The sequence below is a fragment of the Ranitomeya variabilis genome, chromosome 6 (assembly GCF_051348905.1).
Source record: "Ranitomeya variabilis isolate aRanVar5 chromosome 6, aRanVar5.hap1, whole genome shotgun sequence".
In the NCBI taxonomy this organism is placed as follows: Eukaryota; Metazoa; Chordata; class Amphibia; order Anura; family Dendrobatidae; genus Ranitomeya; species Ranitomeya variabilis.
Window position 1 is genome coordinate 502,620,525 of NC_135237.1, and position 12,305 is coordinate 502,632,829.

General features: G+C 43.4%; 1 long non-coding RNA gene across 2 annotated transcripts in view; it reads right to left on the minus strand.

Moving 5' to 3' along the window:
* Positions 1 to 2,450: 2,450 nt before the first annotated feature.
* The window catches only part of LOC143781418 (uncharacterized), a 44,423-nt gene continuing 34,568 nt past the window's right edge, over positions 2,451 to 12,305 (minus strand). Inside the window, exon 4 of one of the 2 annotated variants that reach the window (XR_013216704.1) lies at positions 2,451 to 2,680. This is a non-coding gene — a long non-coding RNA (uncharacterized LOC143781418). Of the gene's footprint in view, positions 2,681 to 6,700; positions 6,837 to 12,305 lie in introns of those variants that run through there. The other variant, XR_013216705.1, reaches the window with a different exon arrangement.

Genomic DNA, 12,305 nt, shown 5'->3' on the forward strand with positions numbered 1-12,305 from the left:
GTGTGAACATGCCACATACAGACTATTTGTTGCACGGGTGCTCCAAGCGGCCGTTTCCTGATTGTAGGTTGGCTGCATTAGTATTATTTGCACCTGTGTATTTGCTATCTCTACTTGGGCCTGGTACACCCTGGTTAGTGCAATTGTTGGAGGCCCTGAACAGGTAAGCATCTGTGCCTGTTTTCTGGTGTTTTTTTTGTTTAGTATAGTGGAGGTTTTTCCTCTAATGGTGTTTTTTTTTTAGATTAGGACTGCCAATATACAAGGACCCTTGACGTGGGTTGGCAGCTTAAATATTGTCGCCATAATATCAACCAATACCTTGCATACATTGTTATGTTTTTGGTGCACTGTACATTTTTCCAGGGTGCGCCTGGGCCCTAGATGGCTCTGTACACTGTGGCCTCTGTTCACACAGGATGCATCATGGTTAGCCCGCTATATATATGGCGTCATTAATAGGCTTTTCACCATATACTTTGCAGTCCTGTGTGAACATGCCACATACAGACTATTTTTTTGCACGGGTGCTCCAAGCAGCCTATTCCTGATTGTAGGTTGGCTGCATCGGTATTATTTGCACCTGTGTTGTTTGCTATCTTTACTTGGGCCTGGTGCACCCTGGGTAGTGCAATTGTTGGAGGCCTTGAACAGGTAAGCATCCCTGCCTGTGTTCTGGTGTTTTTTTGTTTAGTTTAGTGGAGGTTTTCCTCCAATGGTGTTTTTTTAGATTAGGACTGCCAAGATACAAGGACCCTTGACGTGGGTTGGCAGCTTCAATAGTGTGGCCATAATATCAACCAATACCTTGCATACATTGTTATGTTTTTGGTGCACTGTATATTTTTCCGGGGTGCGACTGGGCCCTGGATGGCTCTGTACACTGTGGCCTCTGTTCACACAGGATGCATCATGGTTAGCCCGCTATACATATGGCGTCATTAATAGGCTTTGTACCATATACTTTGCATTCCTGTGTGAACATGCCACATACAGACTATTTGTTGCACGGGTGCTCCAAGCGGCCGGTTCCTGATTGTAGGCTGGCTGCATTAGTATTATTTGCACCTGTGTATTTGCTATCTCTACTTGGGCCTGGTACACCCTGGTTAGTGCAATTGTTGGAGGCCCTGAACAGGTAAGCATCTGTGCCTGTTTTCTGGTGTTTTTTTTGTTTAGTATAGTGGAGGTTTTTCCTCTAATGGTGTTTTTTTTTCATTATTTAGTAGGCCCTAGTACTGCAGACTGAATCGTGAGGCCAGAACATGTGGAGGCCCTGTTAGATTGGACGGATGAGAGTGCCTCCAGTTCCTTCACATTTTGTTCCACCTAGCCTGGGCAGAAAGCATTCATTTGGCACCTGAGGATCTTAGTCATCATTCTTCCACCTCACCCCCTTGCAAGTCATCTATACAGTCTGAGCCCCAAGTTATGCAGCAGTCTTTTCTGCTGTTTGATGGGTCCGCTGGCTGGGATTCCGTGGCCCATCCACCTGATCCTGCACAGAAATGGAAGAAACTGAGTGCACTGATGCCCAATCACCCGTTATATCAGAGGATGAGAACGTGGGATAGCCAGCGCGCATGGTCAGTGCACCACCACCACAGCACATCTCTAGGGATGAGGAAACACAGGTGACAACTGCTGTGGCTTTCTGCAGTGTGCCAACCGTCAAGGAGGGCAGCGGTCAGGACTAAGTGTGAGATAATGAGGAGGAAGATGAGGTCCTTTACCCCACATGGATTGAAGGGCCTCACAGTGATGTGTGCAGTTTGGAGGAAGAGTAGGTGGTCACGTTTCCCGATCAGCACAGCAAAAGAGGGAGCAGAATGGAAAAACACAGCAGCCAGCCCATACCAGTACATTGTCTGCTACTGCACCCCACACCAAAGATATGAGCAACCAAAAGCCAGCTCAAAGCCCTGGCGTAGGACTCCTTAACCCAATGTAGTGAAGAGAAACGGCAGGCCGCTTGCACGCTGTGCCATCAGAGCATCAAGTGATGTGTAAATATTATAAACCTGAGCACCACCTGGATGATCAGACAAATCCAAGCACAAAGTGCAATGGAGTACACATCTTAAAAAGCTTGACACATCTGAGCCTCCTCCTACTCCCTCTTTTGCTGTGCTCTTGGCAACATTCAACAGGGTCACCTGCCTCCCCACAAAGAGAGGATTTCTGGGTGGTTGGCACTGGAGGAGGTGGTAGCTTCAGGGTGGCTGGCACTGAAGGAAGTGGTCGTGGCTGTTGGGAGGCTGGATCTGTATCTGGAGGTGGAAGTCGTCGTGCAGCTACCACTTTCCCAGGAACTCGAAAAGCGATATTGGACTATTTGGAGGTGTTGTGGCATCCAAAACTATTTGTAGGACAGCCCTGGTCCTCAGCCTCAAACAAAAGGAGACATGGCAGAAATATCAGGCCAGACTATGACAGAAATCCTCCTTACCATCATCGCTCACAGCAACTTCCATGTCACGAACAGCAGTAATGATGTGGGGGTCCCTCCTTTGCTGGTATTATGGGTAGATGGGGAGAGATGTCGATGGTCTGTGATGTGGTGGTGGTCTCCACTGGCTCATCTTCTTCCTGGCCCCCAGCTCTGACCTACAGTTCAGAATCATCCCTGGCCTTCAGCACCTCCAAGCTGGAGGTATTTCCCTTTTTGCCATGGCGCAATCTGTAAGGTGCGGGATGACATAGAAAAAGATGTGTTTTGAATGCAAAATCATAATGAAAACATTACAAACAACAAAATGAAAATGGTAGCCACTTACGGGCGAAGATGTATCACTGGGGCCAGTCATAATAGAGGTATGGCTTTTTTTTCAAGACTACACTACCATTCTAGCTCTGCTATTGTCTCTCACAGTGGAACTGACCCCGGAATCTCCTCCATCGTCTTGACACTAAACCCATTGAATTGAAAAGCGGAAGATATTACAATAATATAATAATATAGGTAAATGATGCTGTATGCAATAACACGTTTTGTGTGTGTTCCAAGATCAGTGCTAGTATTGTGTTTATTTTTCTTTATGTGTTTATACTGGCTAGCTACATTTTTTTGGGTGTGGTTTTGTTTTGGTGGAAACAAATTAACACACAATTAACACACGTTTTGTTTTTTAAAATTTCTTTCTCTTGGCTGAGTTTATATTTGCTGTACTTACCGTATTTTTCGGACTATAAGACACACCTTTTTCCTCCAGAAATGTGGAGGAAAATGGGGGGTGCATCTTTTAGTCTGAATGTCCCTAATCTGGCTGTGGTGGGGAGATGGGGGAGCAGCAGTGGTGAAGCAGTGGGTCACAGGAGGCAGGAGCCGGCTGCTGCAGCTAACTCATGTGCCTGCTGCTAAAGAGAAGTGAATATTCACTCCATTCCACCATTCCACACCCATGGGCATGGAAAGGAGTGAATATTCATTTCTCTTTAATAGTGAGCACAGTGTCAGCCGCAGCAGCTGGCTTCTTGCAGCGGCTGGCTTTCGCACACGGACACAGTCCCAGCATGTAGAACAGTGAGTATTCCGGCAGCTGTCCTTGGCTGCTTGTAAGCAGCGCATGATGTCACTGCTGTGCGCTGCTTCCAAACAGAAAGCAGCTGCTGGCACTGGAGCAGGACGCTGCGAGGTAATGCAGGGAAGGTAAGAATGTTTTTTTTCTGCTGGGGGCCATGCATACCAGGATAAGGATGGGGCCATGCTTGCCAAGATAAAGATGGGGCCATGCATACCAGGATAAGGATGGGGGCCATACTTACTAGTATAAGGATGGGCCCCTGCATACCAGGAAAAGAATCATTCAGCTGAGGTGATGAAAACTAAATCTCCGAACACTAATAAATACTCGGAGATCACCCGAGCGTGCTCGGGAAAACACGAGCAACAAGTATATTCGCTCATCACTAATGCAAGCACTCACCATTTCTGTGGAAAAAATAAATCCTTTATTTCATTTTCACACAAGTAAACAGCATGCGGCAGGCATCCCTGCATCACCTGCCTGACTGAAGGACTGAATTTTTTCAAAGAAATGGTGAGTGCCGCATTTTTCTAAAACTTGCAAAATGGACTTCGAACACTCAGTTTGCTGAGCACCACCCCTATTTCTTTAGACTAGTGATAGCTTATGCCGTAGGTGCAGCATCTCCTCTCCATAGAAAGTGGTATGGTGCTGTAGACATTCTAACACATTGCATTAAACGCAGATGAGTATGAGCTCTTAGGGAATCCCACCATGTCAGACAAATGGGATAGGCTCAAAATCCTTTTGAGAAAGGAAGCAAGTTAGGTCCTCTACACCAAAGCATTAGGAACCTTAGGGTTAAATGACAAAAATAATATGTGTGGCTTGTTGTAAACTTACACTACGAATGACATAATTGTCCAACATTTTTCTTCTCTTGTTTTTCTCCCGTTTTTCTGTTTTTATTTTGTGAATTATTGTTATCTAGTCCTTTCTCTTTAAGAATCGCAATCATATCAGTTAGGAACCGTGCATATAAATAAGGTGCACAGACATCATGGTACTGTTGGGCCAGACAAAGTGCATCCTAGCATGAAAAAGCCCTCGCTCAGCCAATGGTGCCTGTGCTATATGTCAGTAGACATTGGGGCCAACTTTCTTTATCTCACTTGCTGTGGATTATATTTTGAATCCATAATCTGATGCATAATTTATATGTTAATTGGTACAATATCCATTATAAAACTGTTACAAGCGAGCATGTGAAGTTGATAGTAATGATGGACCAAGATTGTCATTCAGAAGGAATGGCTCCAGTTTTATGGCATTCTCCCATTGTAGTCTTTAAAGGGGTTGCTCGCATTTATTAAAAAATTAATCCAAAACTACAGGCTAATATAAAGATAAAAACGCACTCTACTTATCTCCCTCATGTAAGCAGGCGAGGCAAAAATATGAAAAACAGTTTTTTTTACAAATTCAATAGGTCACAATTAGTCTGGTTATGTTGAACAACGAAGCAATTGGCCAACTAGACATTGAATGGATGAAAACTAACAACATGAAAAGAGATATGTAGAATGAGTTTATAGTCTGATAATATCCTGCCTTATATGTTGTAACACTCTATTAATCGATCTTTTACTATTCCGACTGGCTCCACTTTTGTCCATGTGGAATGCAGATGCCAGACTCATTTTTCTCACTAATCTACTTAAGCTGCTTCTTTTTCAGAGTTGTGGCTCTCATAGCCTCTTTTCATCATGGAATTCAAAGTTCTGCTTCTCATTTGTAAAGAATCAGATCTCAGCCATTGTGCACCTACCAACATCTCTCTTTATCACTCTCACTGCTCGAGTCTGCCAGCTACCCTGACATATCACATTCCTGTATCAGTACCACCACTTCTAATACCTATAGTATTCCCACCAAGACTCAGGTGGAGGCACTGCGCCATATTGAGGTGAGAATTACCAGACTTCCTACACGAGGAAGAGGTTTAAAGGAATGTTACATATGAATTATCTTTCATGAATCTATGCTGGGAGCCAGTTGCTATATTATTCTCTGCAATATATTTTTTGCAAATCATCTCATGTGTGAACCAGCTCACCCTGGAAAAGGCTCCGCCGATCCTCGGCATTGAAAAAAGCACTCCTGCCCAATGTGGCAGAAAGATCTGAAGTAAGAAACGTTCCAGCCGTATTCCGTAATAAAAAATGTGCATCAGCTTTATTCCAACAGAGTTCAAATTACATTCTCAGTAGATCCAAAAATATGAAAATGTTCCTACACCTTTCAGACTAAAACTCAGTCTATATGTCATGATTCCACTGCTCACGGTGTCCTAGGGATGTTGTGAATGAGACCTCTATTGTTTTATTTGGCTGGGTCTTTGGGATCTCCTCCAGGTGTCGTTTATTCTGGGTGATTACAGGGCTATTTAGCAATTTAGACAATATGCATTTCCTCTTTGTCTAATACGAGCCCTTTCGGTACTGACTTCAGACCTCTTGGCTATCCTCCCTCACGGTAAGACTGTTAGCAGTGACTAGCATCACATTGCGTAGTGACTAGCGTCATACTTTAGTCATGGACTAAGGATGAGTTTTAATCTGAAACGTGTATAAAAATTTACATATTTCTGGATATATCAAGAATATTATTTTTAACCCTGTTCGAATAAAGTTTATGCATATTTTTTATTCCGAAGTATGGCTGGAATGCTTCTTACTTCAGATCATCTCTTATAATGCCCTTAAAAAATTTTGCACACCACTGGATCCACCTTACATTGTTTTTGCATATAACTTATGATTTTTTGTTAATTGCTAATCATTAAAATAATTCCATATTACTCTTTTCATATAAAGTTGTGTTTCCTTAGTATAAAATAAATGATAATTCTCTCTACTGTGCCAATCATTATTTTCTGATTTTTATTTATTCCGGTCCCGTATTTTTTTTTTGTTTGTATTTGCAAAAATACATCGCTATAATTTAAACAAACCTTGACGTTCATGGCTTTTTATTTTGTGCAGCAGACTTTTATAAATTAATTGAGCAAGAAGAAATTGAGTAGGATTTCAAGACTTGAAACCAGTGGAGACTAACGAAATCACATAAGCGATACATTCTGCCACCTGGGGCTTGACTGGATGTAGGATGGATCACTGATAGGCTCCCCGAGTTGCATGACTCAAGAAGCCCATTAGTGTCAGTCCTTGCATGCTGCTCTGCTCGCACTTCATCCGAAAGGCCAAGGAAAATGTGAATTTTACTGTAAAACGCAGGTGGGAGCATTTGCTATTAATTAGAGCTCGGCGACGCTTCTGCTTCTTCATTTGTGATATCTTGCCACAATTCCTTCAACCAGTGTAAAAATCAGTCGGGAAAATATGCAAATAACGAGAAAACATATTAATACAACCAGGGTTCATTATAAGGTATCAATAGATTGCAAAACATACAAACAACCAAACCACAGAGAAATGTGGCTAAATAATGGATATTAATTACCGTGCTTACTAATGGTCATGAATCTGAAATTGGCAGCTACTTTGGTTAAAATAATTACTCACATTAGCATAAAGAGCTAATTAACCAATTCTAATGTTTAGGAATATGTGGCTAAGTGATTAATGGCTCTGTTTCCTGTTAAAATGGAGGCCTCATTGTTATTAATATGGCTCTTCTTAACACCCAGAAGTACTAGATTCCCATATAAAGAATAAGGGCTCATTTCCACATGCGAGGCACACGTCCGTATCTCGCATGTGGAAACCAAGCTGTGGAGCCGGCACTGAGGAGCGGAGCGTGCGGCCGCATAGGAACACATGGAGCTGCACAGCTCCGCTCCAAAGTGCCGGAGCCAGAGCTTGGTTTCCACATGCGAGATACGGACGTGTGCCTCGCATGTGGAAATGAGCCCTAAGAACTGATCTCTGAAGCAAAATGCATAGGGTTATCTTATTTTATTATGGTGAGTATACATAAGAAAATTCCAGTTAAAGGGGTTTTCTGAGCTCCAAACTCTTATACTATACCACATATATTATAGCACCTCTCCTATCCCCAAGCATTATAGTACCACTCTTATCTCTATATATTAAAGTACCGCTCCAATACCCATGCATTATAGTGCAGCTGCTATCCCCATGTATTGCAGCACTGCTCATGTCCCAATATATTATAGCACTGCTACTATCACTATGTATTATAGCACCGCTCCTATCCCCATGTATTACAGCACTGCTCATATCCCCATGTATTATAGTATCACTCCTATCCCTATGTATTATAGCACTGCTCATATCCCCATGTATTATAGTACTGCTACTATCCCTATGTATTATAGCACCGCTTCTATCCCCATGTATTATATTATTGCTCCTATCCCTATGTATTATAGTACCGCTACTATCCCTATGTATTATAGCACAGCTCCTATCCCCATGTATTATATTATCGCTCCTATCCCTATGTATTCTAGTACCGCTACTTTCCCCATGTATAATAATACTGCTCCTATCCCCATCTATTATAGTACTGCTCCTATCCCCATGTATTATAGCACTGCTCATATCCCCATGTATTATAGTACTGCTACAATCCCCAGGTATTATAGTACCGCTCCTATCTCCATGTATTATAGTACGGCTCATATCCCCATGTATTATAGTATCACTCCTATCCCCATGTATTACAGCACTGCTCAGATCCCCATGTATTATAGTACTGCTAATATCCCTATGTATTATAGTACCACTATTATCCTATGTATTATAGTACCTATGATGTGACATGCATCCACAGCTCTCAGCGCCAGCAATGGCTTCAGCAGCCAGGAGTAAGTTGCAAATCACAATGACATCATTTGTGACACTCCGTCGACAGAGGAGAGCAGAAGAGAAGGAGCTGCTCTGTCAACGTGAAGTCACAGGAAATTTGAAAATCGCCATCAGGAGCAATCACATGACCCCTCCGAAATAAGAGATCAGTGCACTTCAGAGGAGGCAGGGAGTTGGCTATTACTTGTTCTCTAACATTAAGTTGAATATGCAAAAGATAAAAAAAGTCACCGATTACCACTTTAGATAAATATTTTCATTTGTACACATAAGGAAGGGGAAGTGATACACACATGTGCCCCGACCTCCATTACAATGACTGCAATAGTCTTCACAAGTCTGCATCTTACACCTGTTGCAGATTTGGAAATAAATGAGAATTTAAAGTGATCCCTGGGTTCACAACAAACATGTAATGGTAAATATGTCATGCTTAATTCAATTAGCTGTCCAGCCAGATAAAGGTATCATGTAATATTATACCTTTCTACCGCCAGTCATTGGTGCGAGATACCACAGGACACTTTCAAGGGTTTTAAGAAGTCTGTCTTGTCTAGTAATGTAGGTTCGAATTGAAATGTATTAGGCAGGTAGGTGGTGGTGTTGGTATTGATATGACACCATGCAGGAACTCACCTTATAGATAGTGCTGGCCAAACCATCTTGCTCCTGTCAGACACTAATATAGATGAGGGTGACAGCTGGGCAGTACTGGTCCACTGGCTGATGTTATATAATGTACCCCAGATTGAAAACCGAGAATTTAGGAGAGCAAAATAAATAAGCCTCGGTGTTATTTAGCTGTGTAATAAAACTTGAGGGTTACAGCTTCAAGCCTAGCAGAGGCACTAGTGATGAGCGAGCATACTCGTTACTCGAGATGCTCGGGTGGTCTCCGAGTATTTCGGCATGCTCGGAGATTTAGTTTATGTTGACACAGCTGCATGACTTGTGGCTGCTAGACAGTTTGAATACATGTGGGTATTGCCTAACAACCAGGCAACCCCCACATGTATTCAAGCTGTCTAACAGCCGCAAGTCATGTGTAGCATCCGCCTGGGCCGAGGGGTACTCGGAAGGGGGTGGAACGGTTCTTAAAGGGGTGGTCATGGCAGCCGTGATCCGGTCCGTGGTCCTGGGCCCACAATTAAATGGAATGGATGATGGAAATAAAGTTGGTAGGGGACAAAGGGAATGTTCATGATGCCACCTGTGGTAATCAGCTATAAATGGCCAACGCTGCTTAAGGAGACCGCTGGGGCAGATGGTGATGCAGCTGGGATGGTTCTGCTCCCCACAGGTGGAGCAAAGGCCCCAGGGCTATCAGGACAGTCTATGAGGTGTTGTGGATGTTGGGGTGCCGGAATGATTGGAGGACACAGTGACTGTAGTTTCTTTACCTTTAATTGCAGATACAGTCCGGGGCACTGGTCACAGGGGATCTTGGATCTTTATTTCACCAAGGGTAGCAGGAGAAAATGGACCCCAAAAGTTGTTGTTCAATTTGTCCTGAGTGCGCTGATACCCCATATGTGGGGGTAAAATACTGGGCGCATGGCAGAGCTCGGAAGGGAAGGAGCACCATTTGACTTTTCAATGCAAAATTGACTGGAATTGAGATGGGACACCATGTTGTGTTTGGAGAGCCCCTGATGTGCCTAAACATTGAAACTCCCCACATGTGACACCATTTTGGAAAGTAGACCCCCTAAGCAACTTATCTAGATGTTTGGTGGACACTTTGACCCACCAAGTGCTTCACAGAAGTTTAGAATATAGAGCAGTAAAAATAAAAAATCATATTTTTTCACAAAAATGATCTTTTCGCCCCCAGTTTTTTATTTTCCCAAGGGTAAGAGCAGAAATTGGACCCAAAACGTTGTTGCGCAATTTGTCTTGAGTATGCTGATGCCTGATATGTGGGGGTAAACCACTGTTTGGGCGCATGGCAGAGCTCGGAAGGGAAGGAGCGCCGATTGACTTTTCAATGTAAAATTGACTGGAATTGAGATGGGACGCCATGTCGTGTTTGGAGAGCCCCTGTTGTGCCTAAACATTGAAACCCCCCACAAGTGACACCATTTTGGAAAGTAGACCCCCTAAGGAACTTATGTAGATGTATTGTGAGAGCTTTGAACCCCCAAGTATTTAACTACAGTTTATAATACAGAGCGGTGAAAATAAAAATTCTTTTTTTTTCACAAAAATTATTTTTTAGCCCCCAGTTTTGTATTTATCCAAGGGTAACAGGAGAAATTGGACCCCATAAGTTGTTGTCCAATTTGTCCTGAGTATGCTGATACCCCATATGTGGGGGGACCACCGTTTGGGCACATGGCAGAGCTCGGAAGAGAAGGAGCGCCGTTTGGAATGCAGACTTAGATGGAATGGTTTGCAGGCATCACATTGCATTTGTAGAGCCCCTAATGTACCTAAACAGTAGAAACCCCCCACAAGTGACCCCATATTGGAAACTAGTCCCCCAATGAACTTATCTAGATGTGTTGTGAGAACTTTGAACCTCCAAGTGTTTCACTACAGTTTATAATGCAGAGCTGTGAAAATAAAAAATCATTTTTTTTCCACAAAAATGTTTTTTCGCCCCCCCAACTCTTTATTTTCCCAAGGGTAACAAGAGAAATTGGACCCCAAAAGTTGTTGTCCAATTTGTCCTGAGTATGCTGATACCCCATATGTGGGAAGAACCACCGTTTGGGCGCATGGCAGAGCTCGGAAGGGAAGGAGCGCCGTTTGGAAAGCAGACTTAGATGGATTGGTCTGCAGGCGTCACATTGCATTTGCAGAGCCCCTGATGTACCTAAACAGTAGAAACCCCCTACAAGTGACCCCATGTTGGAAACTAGACCCCCCAAGGAACTTATCTAGATGTATTGAGGGAACTTTGAACCCCCAAGTGTTTCACTACAGTTTATAACGCAGAGCCGTGAAAATAAAAATTCTTTTTTTTTCCACAAAAATGTTTTTTCGCCCCCCCAACTCTTTATTTTCCCAAGGGTAACAAGAGAAATTGGACCCCAAAAGTTGTTGTCCAATTTGTCCTGAGTACGCTGATACCCCATATGTGGGGAGAACCACCGTTTGGGCGCATGGCAGAGCTCGGAAGGGAAGGAGCGCCGTTTGGAAAGCAGACTTAGATGGATTGGTCTGCAGGCGTCACATTGCATTTGCAGAGCCCCTGATGTACCTAAACAGTAGAAACCCCCCACAAGTGACCCCATGTTGGAAACTAGACCCCCCCAAGGAACTTATCTAGATGTGTTGAGGGAACTTTGAACCCCCAAGTGTTTCACTACAGTTTATAACGCAGAGCTGTGAAAATAAAAAATAATTCTTTCCCACAAAAATGGTTTTTAAGCCCCCCCAAATTTTTATTTTCCCAAGGGTAACAAGAGAAATTGGACACCAACAATTGTCCAATTTGTCCTGAGTACACTGATACCCCATATGTTAGGGTAAACCCCTGTTTGGGTGCACGGGAGAGCTTGGAAAGGAAGGAGCACTGTTTTACTTTTTCAACGCAGAATTGGCTGGAATTGAGATCGGACACCATGTCGCGTTTGGATAACCCTTAACCCTAAACAGTGGAAGCCCCCTAATTCTAACTGAAACCCTAACCCAAACACACCCCTAACCCTAATGCCAACCGTAAATATAATCCAAACCCTAACCCTAACTTTAGCCCCAACCCTAACCCTAACTTTAGCCCCAACCCTAACTGTAGCCCTAACCCAAACCCTATCCCTTGCCCAACCCTAACCCTAGCCCCAACCCTAACCCTAACCCTGGCCCCAACCCTAACCCCAACCCAAACCCTAACCCTAGCCCCATCCCTAACCCCAACCCTAGCCCCAACCCTAGCCCCAACCCTAACCCTAATGGGAAAATAGAAATAAATACATTTTTTTTATTTTATTATTTTTCCCTAACTAAGGGGGTGATGAAGGGGGGTTTGATTTACTTTTAT